This window comes from Parasteatoda tepidariorum, chromosome 1 (genome assembly GCF_043381705.1).
Source record: "Parasteatoda tepidariorum isolate YZ-2023 chromosome 1, CAS_Ptep_4.0, whole genome shotgun sequence".
In the NCBI taxonomy this organism is placed as follows: domain Eukaryota; kingdom Metazoa; phylum Arthropoda; class Arachnida; order Araneae; family Theridiidae; genus Parasteatoda; species Parasteatoda tepidariorum.
Genome location: NC_092204.1, coordinates 24,982,034 through 24,991,939, shown reverse-complemented (window position 1 = coordinate 24,991,939; position 9,906 = coordinate 24,982,034). Strand labels below are relative to the sequence as shown.

General features: G+C 28.4%; 1 long non-coding RNA gene across 1 annotated transcript in view; it reads right to left on the bottom strand.

The window, feature by feature from the left end:
- Positions 1–5,908, bottom strand: part of LOC107446805 (uncharacterized) — a 29,559-nt gene extending 23,651 nt beyond the window's left edge. The window contains exons 1-4 of the long non-coding RNA XR_011636170.1: positions 5,620–5,908; positions 4,550–4,564; positions 3,432–3,479; positions 1,839–1,878 (exon numbers count right to left, since the gene is read on the bottom strand). This is a non-coding gene — a long non-coding RNA (uncharacterized lncRNA). The remainder of the gene's footprint in view (positions 1–1,838; positions 1,879–3,431; positions 3,480–4,549; positions 4,565–5,619) is intronic.
- Positions 5,909–9,906: the final 3,998 nt, after the last annotated feature.

The window sequence follows — 9,906 nt, the reverse complement described above, 5'->3', positions numbered from 1 at the left end:
TAATTTCCTGCTGAAGAAAAGACTTAACACGAATACAAATGTAAAAAATTAAATCAAAATCAATCAATATTCTACAGCATCTTTACGAACATCGTTGAGAAACTATGATATAATAGAATCATATGAGAAAATTAAATATGAGAGAAGTAAAGATAAATAACAAAATATGGTAACCCAATTTCATGCAACCGTTCAGGCAATTAAGCAACCATTTCGGCAACTCCGAACGGAGGAATTTCACTTACAGTTGCACTTACACTTGCAGTTACACTTGCAGTTGCACATATTTTTCTCTCGTGTGATAGAGGCATTAAGATGATTGTCGTTACCTTCCTTAGCATTTTTTTCCTAAGTTTCGATCCGATCTTATTGTTTACTTGGCCAGGTATTTCCGAGAATTTGTTCTTGACCGTAAATTATTTATTAATTTTAGGAAATAGTTTATTTTCTGTCATCATTTGTATTTTGCTGCCACCAGCAATGGCGGTTAAAAAAAGAAGCGTCATCAGTACCGTGCCTCGTACTTGAAATTTAGATTTGTTCAATCGCTACTGAACTCTAAACTGCCCAAGTGTTAACTTCGTAACAAAGTTTTATCTAATGAGACAATGAAATATTTCCGTTGGCAAGAGCATTTGCAAAAATCTCATCCTGACAAACAAAATAAAGATTTGTCATTTTTCTCGAACATCAAAGACAAGTTTCTGAAGGCACCTTCGGTCTGTGGGTTGTTAGCAACCTCATCGCAATAATACGACGATGGTTTGATAGCGTTTTATAATATATCAAAATTTATTGCTAATTCTAGGAAAACTCATACTATTGGTGCAGAGTTGATTCTGCTGGTTGTCACGGAAGTTTTAGAAACAATTTTGCACCATCAAGTCACTTCCAATTTAATCAAAAATATCCCATTAAGCAACGAGACAGTGCGGGGACGAAATGGTGAGATGGCTGAAGACGTTGAAGTTTCTTTATGCAAACTCTTGATATCCAGCGAATTTTCCTTGAAGTTGATGAATCAGCCTTGTCATGCAATGTAGGCTTTACTGTAGATGTTGGTCTGGTTTGTAAAGGAAGGAAAACGTATTTAAGAGATGCTTTTTTTTAGAAGCTTGATTGTAGATACCAAAGGCAAATCTTTTTTTAATACTGTCCAAGATTATTACAAAAACATTCCTCTTGCAATATTATGTTGATTGCCACTGATGGAGCTCTTGCAATGGTGAGTCGACATCGTGGGCTTATCACCCTTTTGAAAAGGGAAGTACCAGATATTTTAGCTGTTCACTGGATGATTCATAGACCGCATTTATTAGGAAAATATGTCAGCGACCGTTTGCGTCAGTCACTTCGATGTATCATATTTTCTGTGAAAAAATTCACAGTAATGCTCTCAACGATTGAGTATTTAGACAGCAGTGTATGATGAAGAATTCAATCTCTTGCTACTATACACCGATATTCTCTGACTTTCCAAAGGCGCCTGTCTCAATAGGTTTTGGAATCTTTTCGATTCTGTGCTTGAGTTTCTCTTAAACAGAGATGTAGCTCGGACAGACAGATTGCTAGAATTTGAGAAAATAGTCTTACGGAGAAAATAGCCCATGATTCATCTACCAATGAGGATGTTTTATGTTAGCACTCAGCATTGGGCTTGGTGCGAGCAAAGTGCAGAATTCGTCTTCGTCTGACAATGCTGGGTTTCGAACCCGCGTCGCCCCATGTTGCAAAAAAATTATTCTTCCGAGAGAAAAAAATGGAGTAGTGGTAATAAACAAATTTAACACAGGATTAAGAAAAAATTATTGAGTAGAAACTCTCATTAAATTACTTACTACTGTTGCAGCTGTTCAATGACATTTTCGAGTTCACTTGCTAGAGTAAAATAAGAAAGTTATTCATATATATATACACACATTTATATATACACTATCTGGCCATTAATGACCGGACACCCCTCATTTCGGATACATGAGGTGCTAGTATCAAGACAGTAGGGCGTAGGGCCGCCACGCGCCTNTGACCACCTCTATATAGTGACCATTTGACTTGGTCCCGAGGGTGGTCAATTTAGACAGGTTCCACTGATATATATATATATATATATATATATAATGTTGTTTTTATTTTAAAAAAAACTAATGCTATATTTTTAGAATAATCTACTGGAAGCAGCCTGAGTATTAAATAGGAAAGAAAGAAAAAAAAGGAAACGATTCGAAAATGTTAATAAAAGCAAAATTAAGAGTAATAATGATTTTAATTCTTTTTCTGTATTGTATATTAGCACTTATTTACGAAACTAATTATGTAAATCTGAACACAGAACCATTAAAATTGAATCTAGAATTTCGATCTCCCTTATGTTTAAACTATACTAGAAAGGTTGAGATTTTTCAGGTGAAAACTTATGTGCTAAGAATTATTTTTGATATAATTTGATCCAAAGACTCGAGGTTAAAAGGTTGAACTTAGGTTAACATAAAAAAAAAATCTCTCGGGATGAAAACTATTCAAATACGAAAATAATAATAATTTTACGAAGTTTCCATGTAAAGCTACAAACTCAAGGCAATATCGTTAGACTTAAATTTATTAAAAATGATAAATTTAAATGGACGGAAATATTCCATAGTGAAAATAATTGATATTTTTACAATATTTTGATTCAAAGAGGAGAATTTAAAGAATATTTTGTTTAAGTTAAACTTAAGTTTACATGATAAGCCTTGAGTTAAATTTTTTTTTAACAAGAAACTTTTCAATACTATTATTTCACTATCGAATGTTCTCATCCATAGGAATGTTTTATTATTTAAGTCAGAGTTCAAGGAAACCATCTTTAAATTCTCCTCTTTGCATCAAAATATTGTAAAAATATCAATTATTTTAACTATGGAATATTCCCGCCCATTTAAATTTATCATTTTTAATAAATTTAGGTCTCATCATGTAAACTTAAGTTTAAATTAAACAAAATATTAAAATACATAGATTGTAGTATTCAATTGAAAAAATAGTGTGTTTTCGATTTAGAAAGGAAAACTGACTGAAAGATTGCGTAAATTTAGATTTACATAATAAAGGCCCTTAAAATACCTTCCACTTCCAAGATAGATACGAATATTTATAAGAGAAAATTTTTATTAATAATTTTTCTAGTTTTAAATTTAAAGGTCAAGCTAAGTTTACCTTTACGTAAGTTTATTACGTAAAGGTAAACTTAGATTTACAGAATTAAGTCCCTTTAAATACCTTCCATTCCAGAGATGGATAAAAATATTTATTAGAGAGCATAGTTAATAATGATTTCCTTAGTTTTAAATATAAAGATTAAGATTTCATGTCAATAGTTAAAACGACGATAGATGTGCGTTTTACTAATCTGTAATTTTTTCATATGTAATTAAAATTATTTTATTACATACCCATTTCAGAGTCCAAACCAGCTTGTTTTAACTGGTCTATCACATCAGCTAAAAAAAGATCAATTTAAATCAAATATTAATTAGTTAAGAGTGTTTACTAATATAATATTTAACTCTTGCATGCTGAAATAAATATTTTTGAATTAACTTAATTAAGGAAATATTAAATACTTTTAAGTAAATGTTTTATATTAAAACACTTCAAGAAAGTTCAAATGCTCTTAGGTAAGACTTTTTTCCCTTGCTTAACTTATATTCAGATCACTCTCTCTCTATTTCTCTCTCTCTCTCTCTGTCTGTCTGTGTCTCTCTCTCTCACTCACTCTCCCTCTCTCTCTATTTATCTCTCTCTCTCTGTCTGTCTGTGTCTCTCTCTCTCACTCACTCTCTTTCTCTCTCACTCACTCTCCCTCTCTCTCTCTCTCTCTCATCTCTCTCATATTTATGCATTATCATAATAAATGCTTAACGTTTAGACAGATGCTGAATTAAATGTAAATTTTGCAAGGAAGTCGTCTCAATATGAAACTAAAATGTTTTAATTAGTGTGCAAACTTTTTAATGTTATTTACCACATATCTTAAACTTCTTAATAGTATTTTAATTAACAGTTCTTTAGTTAAAAGATGTTTTTTTAATTGATTAGTTATTGATTTAAGTTACTTTTTAAATCCTTTAATATTCAACTCATTTTTTTAAAAGAAAATCATTAAAGTAAATTAATATTTTTCTTAAAGAAATATTATGTATTTTTTAAAATTGACATGAGGTAAAAAATGCAATACGTGAATTTAAAATTGAAAGACCCATATACAACAAGGGACATTACTGGTCAATTTTTAAAAGTACGCTTAGAAAAATCATAATTAGAATCTACTAAATAAAATAACTAATTTAAATAAAAATATGTCTTTAAAGAGATTTTTGATTTAAATTTACCAAAATATCACACTAATTAAATTTAAAACAACTAAAATTTTGTCTTTTTTTTCAAATAATATATTTATTAGTGAAATATTTATTTCGAATAAAATATATTTGCATATACTAGAAGAAAACATGATTTAATGAAATAAAAATAACGAAAAAAGCAATATGAACTTAAATGTTTTACATACAATCACCAAACGTAGCTATAAAAAAAGAAGTTTTCATTAATTAGCAATGACTACTTTATTAAAAACTTATACTTTTAACTTAACTATTTATTAAAACTTTAAAATAAGTATTAAAACTTTAAACAGAAGGAAATTTTTATAATTTTGATTTACTAACACTAACTTCAAAACTCTAATATATTCTTAAATGTGCATCCAAATAACATTTTTCAAAAGTTTAACAACAGTGCTTTACTTCTAGTTTTGCAATAAATTAAGTATCTCAACTTTCTAAATTCAGTACTATCTATGAAATTAAACAAATACACTGACGACACGTGTTTCTACTTAATAGTTTAGTGAAAGATAAATTGAACGATGATGAGCAGAGGAAATTTTCCCATTTATTTTTTAATTTCTGGTAATAAATAGAATAGTAATAATTTTTGTTTGCCTCATTCTACTCCTGCAAAAATTTTCTTGCTTAATTTTCCTTGACAACAAACATTAAACAGATATTTTGAGTAACAAGGGAAATAATATAAAAAAAGATCTCAAAGATACTGGAAAAAATTATGTCGCAGATTTGGTGTTTAGAAACATACACGAATTCTATCAAAAGATTCCTGAAACTAAATAACAAAAGTAATAAATTTTTAATTGAGTTTTAGTACATTTAAGAAAAGTATAAGATCTTCATGCAATGCTGTCATAAAAATTGAAAACTTCGATTGTAAAAAGGAATAAAAGCAAATAGTGTAATTAAAAACATATAGAACTTCTGTTACGTTTAAGTTTTGACAAGAAACTCCGTAGTTTGAAATGCGTAATAGTAAATATATTTTATCTGGAAATAGAAATACAATTCACAAATATATTCTTTAACACTTCTTATATTTCAATTTTTTTTCGAAACCTTTTAACATCTGTTGGTATTTTGTGCTAGAAAAATTTATTTATTAAAAAAAAAATAGGATTATTGGACTGAATTACAAATATTTCCACCTAAATTTAAACTTGATAAAAACAACATGAATTAAAGTATTAAACTCAAAATAAATTGAAATAGTAACTAAATGTATAATTATTACCTGATATCGCTAATGCAGCAATAATAAAGAACAAGAAGATAGCAATTCGTGAGTTCATCTTGAATTTGTGAATTGAAGTCAATAAGAAAGTTTGAAATCAAGCGGGACAATGTGAAATTTAATTTGATCTCTCTTATTTTTATATCATAGATGTCAAGCTGATTTTCTTAAGTAAATATGTAATTTTTTCAGTTGTATATAGGATAAATATTGTTCAATAATAAACTGTTCTTGCGAAGATTGATTATCCAGATTAATTTGATATAAATCGTGTACACGCGTCTTATGAGAGGAGAATTTATGTTTTTAACTGTCAATAAAATGACAGTCAATTAGACAAAACATTTAATTTGTAAGAATGTAGGGCTTTTCAACATTAAAGTTATATATTTTGTCATAAAAGTCACAATATGGGATACAAAATAATAAAAAAAACATTAGATACTTATCGTAAAAAGAATCATTTTGAAATGTTATAAAAAAATACAATTATTTCTATCTTCAAGTGCTCTTTTATCTATGTTTTGTTGATTTATCTGAAAGCAAAAACGGTGTAGTTTTTTTTTAATTTCAGAAATATCTCGCAGGTATTTCTAGTTTTTTTTTCGTTTCAGATATTCAGTAATGTTCAGTATTTGCTTATTAATTTTCCAAATTCTCAAAAAAAATTATCAAAAATACACGAAACTTTTTCCAAATAATGGAAATTTAATAATTTTATAAATATTTTTTATTTATTATTCAATATAGTTTTCTACTATTTTAATAAACATGTTTAATTGTGGAATCTAAAGTAAATGCATTTGATATAAAACAGGTGCTTCTTTCAGTGAAGAAAGTTTGCAAAAAAACTTGGATATTAATAACTTAGTGGTACATATACTTTTATAATAATAGTTCCAGCCAACACGATATTGTATTTCTTAGCTACATATATTTATAAAAAAGTAATACAATAGTTATACTCGAAACAGTATAATTATAATTTAAAAAAGAAAACAATTCATGTATTAATTATCCAATAAATGTAACAAAATAACATAAATTGGTTCAACACTATTCAAAATATATTTTTTTAAAAATTGATTCTATTAATGACACCAGTCGGGCCTTCGGACGTAAAGCTCGATACAAGAGGTCAATACATTTTAAAATTTTTATTGAAGCAAACATTCCGTACTTTTTCATAAATAGTTGAAAACGTTAATGAATTAATAATAAAACTTGTAAGACTTATTTTCAAAAGAGATAACTAACTGAGAGATGAAAAACAAAATTATTCAGGGTGTTCCGTTTAGTTTCTATTTGCACACTGTCCATACATACATTTGGCTATATTATATTTATATGTTGAAGATGGAAATGTTAGTGCGCAATTTAGTAATGGAATAAAAAAAATAATATTAAATTTTTTTTATTATCTCTGCATAAATAAAGCTGGTAATAATTAGTGTCTTATTAACCACTATCATCGTAATAGTGTTGCTGTGCATTAGCTTAATGCAAGAGAAGTATTAAAATTATTATACTCTTTACGCAATTTTCCTTTTTTCTAATTTTTTAATTTTCTTTACGCAATTGTAGATATTGTTATTTATAGTAAATTTAATAGTTAAGTTAAAAATATTGTGTCTCATACGGCTTCATTAGGAAAGCTCACTAAAAGTTCATTGACAGTTCATTGCTTTGCAAGGGAACTGAAAATAGAAAAAGAAATGATAAAAATTTAACGATTCAACACTTTAGGCTATTATTTTCAACTGGCTTTTATTTTTAAACATGGAATTGACATGTCTTATATTTTCAAATCTATGCTAGAATTCATTGATTAAAGCCAATAAAATTTTGTAAATTTTGATCGCTAATTTTTTCTATTAAATAATTAATATTTATCTAAAATATTTGTCAAATTATTGTATAGTGTTAAAAAGAAACTTTTTGAGTAAAGACAGGAAACACAGAATTCCAGATTAAACATATTTGCATCTTTTAATAAAGATAAATCTTATGTGTTTTAGATGTAGACCGCATGACTACATTTTTTAATCCTACATTTTTTTATTTCAAGAAAACAGCAATGAATTTTTTTTTGAATATTTATAGTAATTTTTAATATTTTCATACCTACATTTTTAATCCAATCTTTATTAAAGCTAATTTTAAAGAAACAGCAATTATTTATAATATATGATATTTTTTACTTATAATGTTTGTACCCAATCGAATATATATTTAATTTTTGATGAAAATTTGTAATTGGGAAATAACAGCGAACTTTAACATAGGAGCTTGCTCAAGAAACCATCAGTTGTTGTTGTTGTTAATTTATGTAGCGCTACAGCTGCACAATGGTATATTGATACAGTCTGGGAAACATCCCGGAGGATGATCCGAAGACATACCATCACAATTTTGATCCTCTATGGAGGGGATGGCAGCCCCGCTTCGGTAGTCCGACGACCTGCATGCGAAGTTGAGCACTTAACGGTAGCACAGTTTAACGAGGACCAATACCGCACACCCTTGGTTCCTACGCAGACTGATCCAAGTGGTCACTCACCCGCACACTGACCGCATCCAGTGATACTTGACTTCAGTGATTTGCTGGGAACCGATCTTAACGTTCAGTTCACCGCGGGACCAAGAAGCCATCAGAGGAAAGAGCATAAGTGAAAGAGACGCATTGAAAATATATATTCAAAATTTTAAAACGCAGCATAAATAGCGACAAAGATTTGAAAATGAAAGCTTATATGTTGATATTAAAAATGGTTTGATAATTACTGAAATTATACAAGGAAAACAAAACATAACAGATAACAAAGTATTTCTTTTCAGCATAAATCCATTTTAGATACTTGTTTTTTGCTATTAAATGTGTATTTTCAAGTAAGAAAAAATTATAATAAAAAATATTTTATTACTGAGATAATGGAATATGTCTCTATAAGTGCAAGCATGTGACCTCGATTTTTTTAAAAATTTTTTTGTGTCTTTTGTATTTATCTGAGGTATTTCTATCGCGAATGACACAATACACAAAGGGCGCAGAAATAATTAAGAATATTAGCTGCCTCTGCATTCTTTCCAAAGTGCAATTAGAAAACATTTTGAGTTGAAATGTTTAAATGTCTTTCAGACACAGATTTACTTACTGAAAATTCTTCACCATCTGTATTGGATTATTTGATGGATACATGGATTGGTAGGTCTCAAGGAAAGCGGGGATGCCGTTCGTGTCTCCCCCCCCCCCATAATAAAATTGCGTCATTGGTTTCAAATAGTTGCAGGAGCATTCAAACACGAACAATGCATAAACATTTTAGCTAGCTTTTAAAGGGTCATCATTAAATTTTGTGGAAATGCTTTGAAATAATAGTTTTTTGTCGAATTAAAAGGAGAACAATAGATTGGCGCTGAAAGTCGAAGCAAAAGATTAAAGAATATGTATAAAACACATCAAGAAATTCAAATACATTTTTTAATATTGCTGCAACGGACCAATGGAGGACTTTCTCCGCTGTAGTGCAATTAAACTGCAATTGAAAAACTGAGTACAGTTTTTTGTAAATTTAAAAGAACCATTATCTTATATATTTGGCAAAACTTTTAAGAAATAACTTAAGAAATAAACAATCATTCCGGGGTCGGTTTAAGCAAGAGAGGAAAATTTTTTGAAACCTGTCTTGTTTCAAAATTAATGATAACCAGCATAATTAATATATTTTCAAATCTGTACTAAAAGTTATTGATTGAAGCCAATAAAATGTTTTCCAAATTTTGATCATTATTTTTTTTCAATTAAATAATTAGTATTTATCTAATATATTTGTCAAATTATAGTACAGAGATGAAAGGAGGATTTCTAATACGCACCTATACCTATACCTTCCTATACCTATACCTATACGCACCTATACCTTCTGCGTATTAGGAAGACCTAAGACGCAGAACTCCAGATTAAACATATTTGCTTCTTTTAATTTATATAAACCTTATGCGCTTTAAATGTAAACCTCATGCCTACATTTCTTAATTTTAAGGAAAAACCAATTATTTTCTTAAAAATATTTAAAAACATTTTTAATATTTTCTTCTAACCCTTTTCTTCTTTTTTCCATTTTAGTTTAAATATCAAACCACTTACAATGTTCCGATAATTACGTGGAAAAAGACACGTGTCTAATTATTAAAATTATATACATACATATATATATATATATTTATATATATATGTGAAATAACGGTGGAGCCACACCGATATTTTTTAGTTAATTAAGAGTCAAA